A 13744-nucleotide genomic window follows, 5' to 3' on the forward strand; every position below is an offset into this window, starting at 1 on the left:
CAGCTCTAATTGAATCCTATAGATGCTGCAATCCAATAATTTGGTATAAAAATAATCCACTTGATTCAACAGCAAGGCACCGCTTCATTTACAATCAAACTAAGTCTCACTTGAAACCATTTGAAAAGCATTTGTGATTTATGCTGGGAGTCTGAGAATTACATTAAATGTGATGTTGACCTCTGCTTCCTATATATACATATATATATATATATATATATATATATATATATATATATATATATATATATATATATATATATATATATATATATATAAGAAGCTTGAACTGTGATACTATCTAGTTATAAACCCAGTTGACCGAAACCGAAACTGTGACATAAATGTTAGCTACTTAAAATGTAAGTACAAAGATAAGGAGCCGATATACACAGAATGGAAAGAATATGAGGGACTAGGGCTGCAGCTATCGATTATTTTAGTAATCGAGTATTCTACCGATTATTCCATCGATTAATCGAGTAATCGGATAAGAAATACTTTTGCTTTATTAAAGAGCAATAGTAAATATACAAAAGAGAAAAGCTGTCCGCACGAAGCTGTCCATACGACACTGTGATTTACTGAAAACGAGGTGAAATAATAATTATTATTGATATTTATTACTAGGCCTAAATATCATACAAGTTCATAAGACTGGCTAATGTACATTTATTTGCTATGTTGAAGGGTTGCCCTACACCTGCTGACCCTACTCACTGCATTCAAACTAAACTGAATATACCTGCTGTATTGGACTGGTGCATTTTAGGCTCCAATTGCTACTTACACCACCTGATATTTTGCTTTCTGGGGTATTTTATGCATCACTGTGAGGGGAGTAGGTGTGTGTGTGTGTGTGTGTGTGTGTGTGTGTGTGTGTGTGTGTGTGACTATCATAATAATAACATGAATGAAGCTCAGGCTTTCACAAATTGACTGCAGCATTTTATTTTCTGTGGTTATTTTCTTGAGCAAAACTTAGCTAACTTAGGGACATCATAACTAGCCACCATATTGATTTACGTTCTTAACTAGCCATTACATATTGCCATAATTAACGTGCATTCTTTACTAGCCTTCATCTCATCCCGTTTTAATATTAAGTGCTGACTCCGCCCACCCGGGCCAGTTTCGGCGTACGCCGGTAGCAATTACAAGTGGACCCTATCCTACACTCCCTGCTCTCAGCGGAGGGAAGGAGCTACGCTGTGTGTGGGAAGCGCTGTGACCGTCAGACCTCTCTGGATTAGACAAGCAAGTAGAGAAAACCGGCATCAGCCGAACCAATTTATTGCCAAATGCTTTGGGATTCAACACATTAACATTGCTTCCCATGGTCAGAAAAAGATTCGTCGCTAGTCGCTTTTGAGAAATAAAGTCGCCAGGGGGGTCTGAAAAGTCGCTAAGTCTAGCGACAAAGTCGCCAAGTTGGCAACACTGGATCCGAAACTTTGGACACTTTCTGTCGTTTTCTCTGGCCTGTCTCTTCTCTTCGCCCCTCGCTATTTTCTCTCTCTTTCTCCAGCGCGTTGTGCAACAGTAATAATCATCCGTGCGAAACACTGAGCGTGTATATAGTTATATGGATTAAACGAAGCTTCGATGCAAAGAATTTGCATCGATGATTTTTAGTAATCGAGTTACTCGAGTTTCTCGAGGAATCGTTTCAGCCCTATGAGGGACATCTTCATGATATTGAGTTGCAGCCCCAATCCGCATCTCAGATCTGGATCTTACTCATCTGCTTCTCTTTATCTACATCTCCTCCTGTGTGATTGGTTTAGATTTAATAAGGGAAATCAATAAGGGATAATGGCTTTTACTTGGATTCACCTCATCAGCGTAGCTCCTTCAAGAAAACAGTAAAAGCCCCTAATATTTTCTACAGTCAGTGTATATTTACGCTCCACTGTTCAGCCACAGCCTATAATTCTGTGCTCACGACCTCGTTCAATAACACACACACACACACACACACACACACACACACACACACTCAGAGATCTCCTGACTGACTGGAAGGCCCAGGGCCACTTAAGAGCAGTGATGAGTCACTCTGTGATGCTGATATCACCATCACGGTTCCCATCAGCCCGCTCCCTGGGGCCCCCCGCTGAACACGCCGTGGGGATCCGCTGGATGGAGGGAAGCTCGCTTTTCATGTCACACACAGAAGACTGTGTCTCTGCAAAGTGAATTAGTTTCCCCCGTATTGCTCTCAGAGGAGCAAAGCTACCTTAAGTGAAGTGTAAAGTAAAGAAAAAGGAAAGAGAAACGCTCCCCGCTAGCTGTAGCCTGGTTTTCGATGGGGAACGCTAACGATGCTAACAAGCTAGGTCCCTAAGGAGAACCGAAGGACGTTAGAGACGATTTTTCCCCACAGGCTGTTAATTTAAAGGGGGGGTATCCTAGGATGTGCCAATTCTTAGTATTTCTGGTGATTTTGGTACTTGGAGGTGTGAAGTAATCACAGTAAAAAAATTGAATCATGTTACTATGCCGTTTCCCCACAGTCACTAACTATAAAACACGCCCCCTTGTACAGGCCAGTCAGATTTTGCTCCAGTTTCTATGTAGACACTGGACTGTCTGAAATCGACCAATCAGCACTAAGAGGAGGGCGGGCCTTCCAGAATGGCCAGCCAATCAGAGCAGTAGCTCATTAGCATAAGAAGCTGCTTATGTAAAACGACCTGTTTTCTTGTAGGTGGGAAACAAACACTGGGAAGTGAATAGCTAAAGCTATAACTAAACGATTTTTACTGAAAAAAACTTCACAGATGTATTTTATAGACACCAGGTAATTATATAAAATTGCTGAAAAAGCAAATGATACCCCTCCTTTAAGCAGAGGAAACACATAGGAAACACATGCTGCTTTTTGATAACTTTTGAAATGTTTTATACCTCCATTCAGATAATGGCTGCCCATCACTGAACAGAAACAGCAGTTGTTTTAGCCAATTTTCAGTCATGTGCATGCATCAATCCAAGTAGGTTATATTTTGACTTAATTGTATTTAGCATGCGCTGAATTTCCATCTTTGTTAAGGCTAAAGTCTCTCATTTTATTATAAGCTAATAAAGCTAGCATTAGCTAACTTGCTACTGCAACGTTTGCTAAATATTAGACTTCCACGTCACTAGTTTTGTCGCTACTTTCAAGCTGGTAGTTTTGTGAAGCAAATTCAACATAAAGCTAATAACAAATGGGTTGGTTACCATCACATCAGCTCATGAGGTGCAAAGCTAGCAAGGCCCCCGGCCCAGATGGGATCACAGGAAGGCTGCTCAAGAGCTGTGCCTTGGAGCGCTCCCCTGTTCTCCATTCTATCTTCAGTGAGTTGCTCCAGACTACAACCGTCCCCACCCTCTGGAAAACATCGACCATCATTCCTGTCCCCAAGAAACCCCGCCCCCTCTGAACTGAATCACTACAGACCAATAGCGCTCACCTCCATCATTGCAAAATGCTTAGAGAAACTGGTACTGAATACCATCCTCCCAGTTGTTAGCCCACAGCTGGATTCCTACCAGTTCGCTTACAAGGCCAAAAGTGGGACAGAGGATGCGGTGGCATGCCTCCTTCACACCCTCCTCCAACACCTGGACTCCCCTGGCCACTATGCCAGGGTCCTCTTCATAGATTTTAGCTCCGCCTTTAATACCATTCAGCGGCATCTGATGATCAGCAAACTCCATCATCTCCATGTTCCACCTCTGCTCATCCGTTGGATTCCCAGTTTCCTCAGTGACAGACCCCAGGCAGTCAGGGTGGGTACCACTACATCCCCCATCGTCACCGTCAACACTGGAGCCCCTGAAGGCTGTGTTCTGAGTCCCTTTCTATACACACTCTACACCAATGACTGTCTTAGCCCCTCCCCCATCACAAAATACTTTAAATATTCTGATGACACAGCCATACTCGCCCTCCTCACAGACAGGGACTCAGTCACAGCCTACCAACAGTCTGTTGCCCACTTCACCCAGTGGTGCACAGACAGCCACCTCCTCCTCAACGTCACCAAGACGAAGGAGCTCATCTTTGACACCCGCAATAAACTCACCACCCCTCATTGCCCCACTTCCATCAACGGCCAGCCAGTGGAGATGGTGAAGAGCTTTAAGTACCTCGGCATCATCCTGGACAATAAACTGAGCTTTGATCACCACATCACACACATCCATAAACGCTGCCAACAAAGACTCTCTGCCATCCGCAAACTTAGGGCTCTCTCAGTCAAACCCCACCTCCTGCTCCTTCTGTACCGAAGTATTATTGAACCCATCCTCCTGTACTGCGCCACCTGCTATTTCACCATGCTCACTCTCACCAATAGAAACAAGCTCCTGAAAATCACTAACATATCTTCTAAAATATTTGGCCTCCCCACTCCCAACCTGCCAGCCCTCATTGACACTGCCGCCACTCGCAGAGCACTGACCGTAGCACACGACCCCTGCCCCCCCCTCAACCCACGCTTCACCCTCCTCCCCTCTGGCCGCAGATACAGACAACTACTCTGCAAAAAAAACACGCTTTGGGAGGAGTTTTGTGCCCTCAGCAATCAGTGCCTTAAATAGCCTGGGCACACTGTAACAGACTTGTGTTGTGATGTTCTTGTTTGTTTACACCCTGTTTTGAGCGTTACTTGTTTTGAGTGTTTGATTGTGTACAGACTGTGAAAGCAAATTTCCTCTATAGAGGACAATAAAGAATGAATCTGAATCTGATAGCATTAAATGTTTCTTAGAAAGCGACATCAACCAGAAACAGCAGGTACGAACATCAAGCAGTGCCAAGTACATAAGGAAAGGAAGGAAGGAAGGAAGGAAAAAAGGAAAGAAGGGAGGGAGAAAGGAAGGAATGAAAGGAAGGAGGGGGAGAAAAGAAGGAAGGAAGGAAAGAAGGAACAAACTACCTAATAGGGATGGGCATTTCAAGCAAAAATACTATTCGATATTCACTGGGAACTATTCGACCATTCTTCGAAGATAGGTAGCTAGCTAAGCCAGCTACCTAGTCCGGCTAAATAGCTATGGCTTGATTAGCCCCGAACCGAGAGCGTTAAAACGAGAGAAGGACCGGTTCGGGGCTAATCAAGCCATAGCTATTTACTACTAGCAAGCTATATAGGCGGACGTTAGCATAGAGCTAGCTAGCTAAGCCAGCTACCTAGTCCGATTAGCCCCGATAGAGGCGCCGGTAAAAACAAGGGAAAATACACTTTTTAAGACAAGATGATAGTCGCATAAACTATTCGATTTTTTATAATTTAATGACTATTCGAAAATTCGAAAATCATGACCCATCCCTACTACCTAATGAACGACTCAGCGAAGGAATGAACAAATAAGGGAAGGAACCAACAACAGAAGGAAGGAAGGAAAGAATAAACTCTGTGCCCTCAGTCCTGCCCCCCCCCCCCCCCACACACACACACACACACACACACACACACACACCAAGCGGAGAGGCGTCGGGCCAAACAAACGAGCCACAGAAATCAAATAGATTTCCTTTATCACCTTGCTGGCTCCAGCCACCAGAACATTAACACAATATTTATTGACGCTGCCACCGCTCCTGCTGCTGCCGCTGCATTATGGGAGCAGGAAGAGGAGAGAGAGAGGGAGAGAGGGAGAGGGAGAGGGAGAGGGAGAGAGAGAGAGAGAGAGAGGAGGAGGCTGAGGTCCAAATAATTTTCTAACTAAGCCTCTCGCTCCGTCTCTTGAAATCTGCTGACAAACAATGAAGGAGGCGAGTCGGAGCCAGATAGGCTGAAGCTCTGCCAAAAACCCAGGGAGAGAGGGAGAGAGAGGACAGGTGGGAGGAGAGAGAGAGAAAAACAGAGAAAGACTGAGAGAGAGAGAGAGAGAGGGAGAGAGAGAGAGAGAAGAGACTGATCCATCGCTCCCGTCTCCGCTCCCATCAGGAGTTCATTAGCCCCTGGAAGGGAGTGAAGGAGGGATGAAAGGACGGAGCAGTGGAGGATGGAGGGACTGCCCTTCACTCCCGCTGACCCCTGCCATCTCCCCGTTTATCCATCTTACCCTCCCTCCCTCCCTCCCTCTCTCCCTCGCTCCTCCACCTCTCCTGTCATCTTTTATCCTCCCTCCAAAGTCTTCACCTCCCCTCGTCCTCTTCGCTGCCTTTCTCCTCCTCCCTCCACCTCTTCACCTCTCCTCCCATCCTCCCTCAACACCTCTCCTCCCCTCTCTCTCTTCACATATCTTCCCTCTCTCTCTCTCTCCCATCTTTCCAACCCCCCCCCTCCCCACCATCTCCTCCTCCATCCACCTCTTCACCTCTCCTCCCCTCTCTCTCTTCACATATCTTCCCCCCCCCTCCCACCATCTCCTCCTCCATCCCCTCCTTTTTTTTCCTTCCATACCTCCCCTCTTCTTCTACCTTTGCTGATCATGGGATTTCAAACTGCATTATTTCAGATTTATTGTTCATCTGCAAACTCTGTCTTGATGCTGCTTTCCTGACCAGGTCTTGAACTCAGCTGCACGTATGCAAAATCACGTTAAATAATCAAGTTAATGCTCATTTTGTCTGTGTTTTTTGAGTAAAATTTGCTTGTTATCATCAGTTTAGACAGCAGAATTGTGTGTCACGATATCCCAAAATCAGCACATCATCACCATATTGTTAAAACACGAGAAAAGTAAAACTAACAGCCGTCCCTCCAAACCTCAGCAGCTCTCCTGTCGCCTTTTATTGATTCTGAATGATTTGATGACTCTAAATATAAATGAAGCATTAATGAAATCTCTTCCATCGCGGTCTTCATGATGTACAAACAGCAAACAGTTTCACACAAAGCCCCTTTCTCTCCTCTCTTTCTCCACCCCCACTCCCCACCCCCCCACCCCCATCTGAACCCGTCCCACCAGGAGCTCAGGCAGCATCTGTCAGCCTGTCCATCACTGTCCTGCTTCCCTCACAGCCTCCAGCTTCTGTTTTGGCTTTGTTTTTCCCCTTAAAGAAGCGAGATTACAGAGAATGGTCCAACATTTATGATGAAAAACTATCTAAATAACATTTTATGGATGTGGCTCCAAAACAACATTTGCCCCCGAGCTTACACTGTTATATAATAACATATACTGTATATGGGACAAGCACTCCTCCCTTCCCGGGGCAAGAGTCCTCTCAAATGTTGCTGTCATTCTATCCGGATCCAATTTTTTTTCACTTATGGCAAAAATGAACAGGATTTTTGGATTTTCGATCGCCTAGCATTCTGTTCTTAAAATGGGTGAATTAAGTAGAAATGGCATGATGATGTTATTACGTATTTTAACGTGTTACTGACTTTTTGAAGAAATATTTTGCTAACAACCATGGTGCAGATGTTGCGTCATCCTCGCATCGCAAACCCACAAAAAGCTGGAACGCTAAGCGAAGTATGGCTACTGATTTTTTATTTTTTCCACTGCAGCTTCAAAACCCGTCAGAATCTCAGCAGATAAAGAAATGCATAAGAGAGGAACTCTCAACAGCAAAAAGTCAATATTTGCATTGGATGTAATCCTTTTATAGTCCTATTGATTTTCATGTTCAAGTTATCGGGGGTGGGATCTGTAATCCATTATTTGGTCTGAAAAATTTGGTCACGCTTGAAAGGACAGTACTGAGTTCCCATGTATTCCCATATATTACCTTATTTTGTCTGTTTTAGTGAACATTTCACTACATTATACTATAATCAGACACATGAGAAGTCCTGCCCCCTGAACTTAAATGCAAAGCAGATCATGAACAAATTCAAGTTTCAAAGTTTATAGGGATGTGAAGTAACTGTTTTGGCTGTTATCTTCTTCCATTAATACCCCAGTAGGGGGGCAGTAGAGAAACAACTTTAAAAGGTGACATTTTACTGAAACAAGTGCTGCTTGGTGGATTGGATGTTTGCCAAATTGAAGAGTAGACCCTTACGATTTGGAAAAGGTCTTCTGTCACGCGAGGCGGTATTAGGGCGTTCACACTCTTCTGCTTTTTCAAACCACCAGCGCCTTTATTTACATCAAAGTTAAAAAAGGGAGCGGCAGCAAGGTGGAGGGAAAAGGGAAAAGCTTTGGAAAAAACAAGAACACTTCAACATCTCAGAAGAGACTATCCAACTGTGACTGCTTTTTCTGTGAGCCGACCAATCGCAAGGAAGAAGAGGCGGGGTTTCACAGTACGTAGGCAGGTGGCGGTTTACAACACCAGCAAGCAGAATGAAAATGGAGAACGTACCAGTGAAAGAGTTGGTAGTAGTTGTTACTCTGATGATAAAGAGTCAGTAGCACATGGAGCAAGTGTGTGACAAGTGACAAGTAGTGTTTTCTGACAGCTGCTGCTCATCAAGAAGACAAAGTGCATGTTGCACGACCCGCTATTTCAAATTCATCAGCACAAAATGCAGTTGAGGAAACGTCTTTTCTACAGAAAAGTTGAGCTGTGTGAATTCACCTTTAACCTGCTCCAATTTGACATGCAGTTTGACATGACAGTCTCTCTAACACAAAGGCAAAAAGAGTGAAAAAGAGTGAAAAAGAGTGAAAAGGCTGGCATCATGGCTGAGCCTTGTACCCACTCAGAGTCTACTGTACTGAGCTCCAGACTGAGCTCCAACCGCATGGCCTGACCTGGGATCTGAACAAAGTCTACACAAATGTGTAACTGAAAGTGGCCGAAACTGAAAGTAGTCCAGCACTGTCATTGCTCTATTGCTTTATTACAGGCAGATAACACTGATACCAGGGCTGCATGATGACTCTTAAAGATGATGATCCTGATTATTCAGCTAGATAATGTGATGAGGTCAGATCTGTTTATCACGGGTCTCGATTGAGGGAAAAAAAATGTTTACGGTGCTTTTTGCATCGTCAACATCTTGACGTACTTACTGCAGTGGACATTCTAAAAGGAATAAAACAAAATAAAAGACATTTTGATATGATCTATCTATCTATTCTATGATTATCAATTGCAAAAGCTAAAATCACAACATAAGATTATACACGGATAATTCTGCAGTCCTAGAGGATTTGTAAAAAGTTTTGCCGCACACTCATAGGTAAAGTTTCAACTAGGGATGCACCGATATATATATTTTTTTTGAGGCCGATACCGATACCCAATATTTTCCCACTTATATATTGCCGATACCAATACCAATACGCATCAGCGTCAACCTTGTGATAACAGCAGACTTAGGCGTGCACTATGACTAAAAAAAAAAAAAGATGAATCATTAATTTTATCCACTGCTCTTCCTCCGTCAGCGAGGGAAAGTTTTTGCAGGAGTAATGAAGCACATTCCAATTATTCCAGCAAAATCTTTTTTGAAATACGTGTTCCATTTCCTTTCCTCACCAGTGGTGTGTGCATGTGTGTGTGTGTGTGTGTGTGTGTGTGTGTGTGTGTGCGCGTGCATACTTTGCAATTATCCTTCACTAACAAGGGGTGAGTCACGGTGGCGCTGTAAAAAAAAAATAATAAAAAAAAAATTAAAATACTCCCTCTCCCCTTGAACACTGACGTCATCAGCTGCCTACTGAACAGCATGATAGCACACGCACGCACGCGCACACGCACACACACACGCATTAGACCCCGCTAATGAGGTTCTCAGGCCACAGCAGGGTCATCTTCTGAGAGCAAACACTGACGTGCAAAAACACACACACACACACACACACACACACACACACACACACTCATGCATAAAAACATGCCTACAGCGTTCAATCCACCACACTGTTCTGTTCTACATTACAAGCTTTATTATGAAAAACTTGCTGCGTAAGAAATGACAAAAACCGCACACAGACACACCAGAAATATCTCCCATACTCTGAACAAAACACAAACAAATGAACACACACACACACACAAATTACAGCACATATGGAACTACACACCAGCAAGCAAGTACACACACACACACACACACACACAAATCCTCCTCAGCTAGTAGTAATGCCCTTGTGGCTGGCATGCTGGTTAGTTAGTTAGTAAGCAGAGCAGAGCGCAGCAGAGAGCTGGTGACATGACAGCTAGCCAACACGCCTCCAGGCAGCGAGACACACACACACACACACACACACACTCAAACACACACGCACACTCAAGCTCAGTTGGACGCTCTCCTTCTCATCTGACAAGTATTTCTGTTTCACACACACACACATTTGCCCCGTAAACCTCCCTTAGCTATGTACGCAAAAGCATGTATGTGCACACGTGTGATGGTGTGTGTGTGTGTGTGTGTGTACAGTGTGTGTACAGTATGAGTGACGTACAGCCGATCCATTCATGAACATCTAACCCCCCTCCCTCCCTCCTCCTCCTCCTCCTCTTCCTCCTCCCCCCCTCCCACTACGGAGCTGCTAATGCGATACTACGCACCACGTGGGGGTGCTTACCCCCTTTTCCAGCCAATCGGAGCCGAGCGCTTAACGCAACACACACACGCGCGCGCGTAGGCTGTGCCGCTACGCCGCCACCCACCCGCTCACACACGTGTGCGTATGTACACATGTGCTCTCACCCCCGACTCTGAGTTTCACATGACTCACCGTACAGTGAGCGTGGGGGTGTTCACACGCATGTACACATACAGTTCATACATGTGCATTCATACACACACACACACACATTCCTCAGGGCCACGAGAGATCACATGCTACTCGCAGTAAAAGCCGTAAAATCCAGTTGGTCAGATGATGGAGGGGATGGAGGGAAAGATGGAGGGATGGAGAGGAATGGAAAGGTGGATGGATGGAAGGGAGGGAGGGAGGGTGGGTGAGAGAGAGAGAGATGGATGGGTAAACAGAGAGGAAGAGAGTCGGATAGCAGAACTGAGGGAGGAGGGAGGGAGGGATCACTAGATGGACGGATAGAGGGAGGCAGAGATGGAGGGATGGATGGATATTGACGTCGATAGCAAAATGAAACGGCTCTCATCCCTGTTCACTTGCCTTGTAAACAACCACTGTCTCCAGGCGAGAGAGGCGAGCCTCCAGGGAGGAGGGAGAGAGAGAGAGAGAGAGAGAGAGAGAGAGAGAGAGAGAGAGAGAGAGAGAGAGAGAGAGAGAGAGAGAGAGAGAGAGAGAGAGAGAGAGAGAGCTGTTATGCCCCCACACACCATGACTCATCTCCGGTTTCATACCCAGCGGGAGGAGGGTTGGTTGTGTGTGTGTGTGTGTGTGTGTGTGTGTGTGTGTGTGTGTGAGTGAGTGACAGAGCAAGAGAGAGAGAGAGAGAGAGAGAGAGAGTGAGTGTATATGTGTGTGTGAGAGAGTTTGAACAAGAGAGAGACGGCCACGCTGCGTGAATGTGTGTGTGTAAAGTAAGCGACACACACACACCGAGGGTTTCGGTACGTGTATGCATGCACATAGATGGGTGGGTGGGTGTGTGTGTGCGTGCGAGAGAAGTGTGTAAGTGTGTGTGTGAGATGGTGGGGGGGGGGGGGGGGGGGCGGGGGGGTTAGCTGTCACAACTGGGAACATTTAACAAGTCCCCAGACGATTCCGGCTTAATTGATTCAAGGCTGGAGCCAGTTCAGCCTCATATGTGCCATCAAGAAAATCGGGATAAATCGCTCAGTCCTCTAATGATCGGCACTAATCGGCTGAAATAATATTCTTCAGAGTTTCTCCAGGCAATTAGGAAGAGTAGGTGGCCACAACGCACGCGGACGGAAATCACACACACACACACACACAGACACACACACACACGAGGCTCCTGCCCCAGTTCCACTCCATTAATCCTCCTCAAATCTGACTCCCGGCTTCAGCATCCGCATGTCAAAACCTAGGGTTTTGGTTGTTTTTTTTTGGGGGGGGGGGGGGTAAATGTGAAGGTGAGGATGCAGCGGCCATGATAGTCCCGCCCAGAAACATAAGATAGTGCTGAGACTTTGAGGAGGTAAACAACAGCCACTCCCCCCTTCCTGCCTCTACAGCCAGCTAGATCTGCACAGCAAGGAGGAGAGGAGGAGGAGGAGAGAGACAGAGAGGAGAGAGGAAGGAGGCAGAAGAGTTGCTCTAATTCCTTGATGTGTGTGTGTGTGTGTGTGTGTGTGTGTGTGTGCGTGCTCAGCCTTCCTATCAAGCACTGCTCCCCTGTTTCCTTGAAGAAACCTGCAAACCCTCGAGGGAGCGCCGGCTCTCAGCGACACCGACCTGCAGACTGAACTGCATCCAAACCTGCTGTTCACCACTAACTTGTTCATCACACAACTTCACGGCTATTGCTTCCATCTGATATCCCCTGTCCCCACATATATATATATATATATTTATATAATACTGTATGTGTGTGTGTGTGTGTGTGTGTGTGTGTGTTCCAGTACATTCGCCTGCAGTTACAACGTGCATTCCTGCTCTTACTGTTGCAAATGAGCCCTATTTGATGCAATTACGCAAAAAAAAACAAATAAATACCCACATTTGGATACTCCAACTACACTGCACTTACACTATTCCCCACCATCCACGTTGCGTTTGCAGCCCAACATGCCAACTTTACCCGGTAATATTTCACCCCTCTGCGTGCATAGGATGTGGTTATGTACCGCTGTATTCGTCTTGTTTCCCCCTTTTCCCTTTTCCCCCCTCTTTGACCCACATGCACCGGCCAGGCTAGCGCGCTCCTGCCGCCTCTGCTGACTGACAAGCCCGCTGCAAAAGTGCGTACAGCGGCTGCCCTTCTGCTAGCCTAGCACCGATAGCACTAGCAGCAAACTGGACTTCTGCTGTCCTGCAACAGTCCCACCTTTTTAAAAATTTCTATTCCTTGTTTTTTTTATTTATTTATTTATTTATTTTACCTTGATCGCAGTCAGCTTCGGGGTGGAGAGACGTCCTCAGTCCTGGACGGCGGGTGATTCCCACAGATTAGGAGATCATTGGGAGCCAGGCACATGTAGTTTTTTACTGGAGGAGGTTTAGCTCTTACTAGTTCAATCTGCCCAGTCAGTGCCCCGGCTGAGCTGCTAGCACTGCTGCTAAAACAGCCCCCGACTCCGGATCCACGTTGGGTGACAGGACCGTCCCTTCACCTCCCCTCGCGTCCCTTCCCTTCCCTTCCCTTCCCTTCCCGTCGCGGTGTGTGTTGACAGCGCGTCAGCTCCGCAAAGACGACCGAGTCCGAAAAATCAAAATAAAAGGCAGAAGTGGCAGCCGGACTGGATTCCTCCGGCTGCAGCCGTGCAAGTCAACAACAACACTGCTGCTGCTGCTGCTGCTGCTGCTGCCGCTTCCAGCGTAGCAGGCTGCGAGGTGCGCACAACATAACGCTCAGAAAAGCATGTCGCATTTTGCAAAAGCTGCCCCAAACGTGGTGTCAAACCCGACTGTGTTTTCCTCTCCGGTGCCAGCGGTAGAGGAGGAGGGGGGTACAAAAAAAAAACCCGGGATGCTTTATTTCCAAATGATGAGTCATAAAAGATTGCAAGCCAGTTTCGCAACGTCCCTCCTTAAAAAATAAACCAACATGCAGCTCAGCTCAGCTCTGCTCTCTCTCTCTCTCTTCTCTTCTCCTCTCCTCGGCTTCTCTCCAAGTCGCTTCACTTGCTCCTCGCTCGCTCCCCTCCTCTTTGCCCGGTCGTGCACGCCGCTCTGCACAAACGCACAGGCGGGTCTTGTCTTGCAACCTTCCCCCCTCCCCCAAAAAATAAAAAAACCTCCAGAAAAATCAGCTCATATCATCAGCTTGAAAACTCTTTTG

At 46.1% G+C, this 13744-nt stretch overlaps 1 protein-coding gene across 1 annotated transcript in view; it reads right to left on the reverse strand.

The window, feature by feature from the left end:
• The window catches only part of jade2 (jade family PHD finger 2), a 193158-nt gene extending 180120 nt beyond the window's left edge, over window positions 1-13038 (reverse strand). The window contains exon 1 of the mRNA XM_078286437.1: window positions 12846-13038. The gene's annotated coding sequence lies outside the window, so the exon portion shown is untranslated. The remainder of the gene's footprint in view (window positions 1-12845) is intronic.
• Between the last annotated feature and the right edge of the window lie 706 nt (window positions 13039-13744).

This window comes from Centroberyx gerrardi, chromosome 11 (assembly GCF_048128805.1).
Source record: "Centroberyx gerrardi isolate f3 chromosome 11, fCenGer3.hap1.cur.20231027, whole genome shotgun sequence".
NCBI lineage: Eukaryota > Metazoa > Chordata > Actinopteri > Beryciformes > Berycidae > Centroberyx > Centroberyx gerrardi.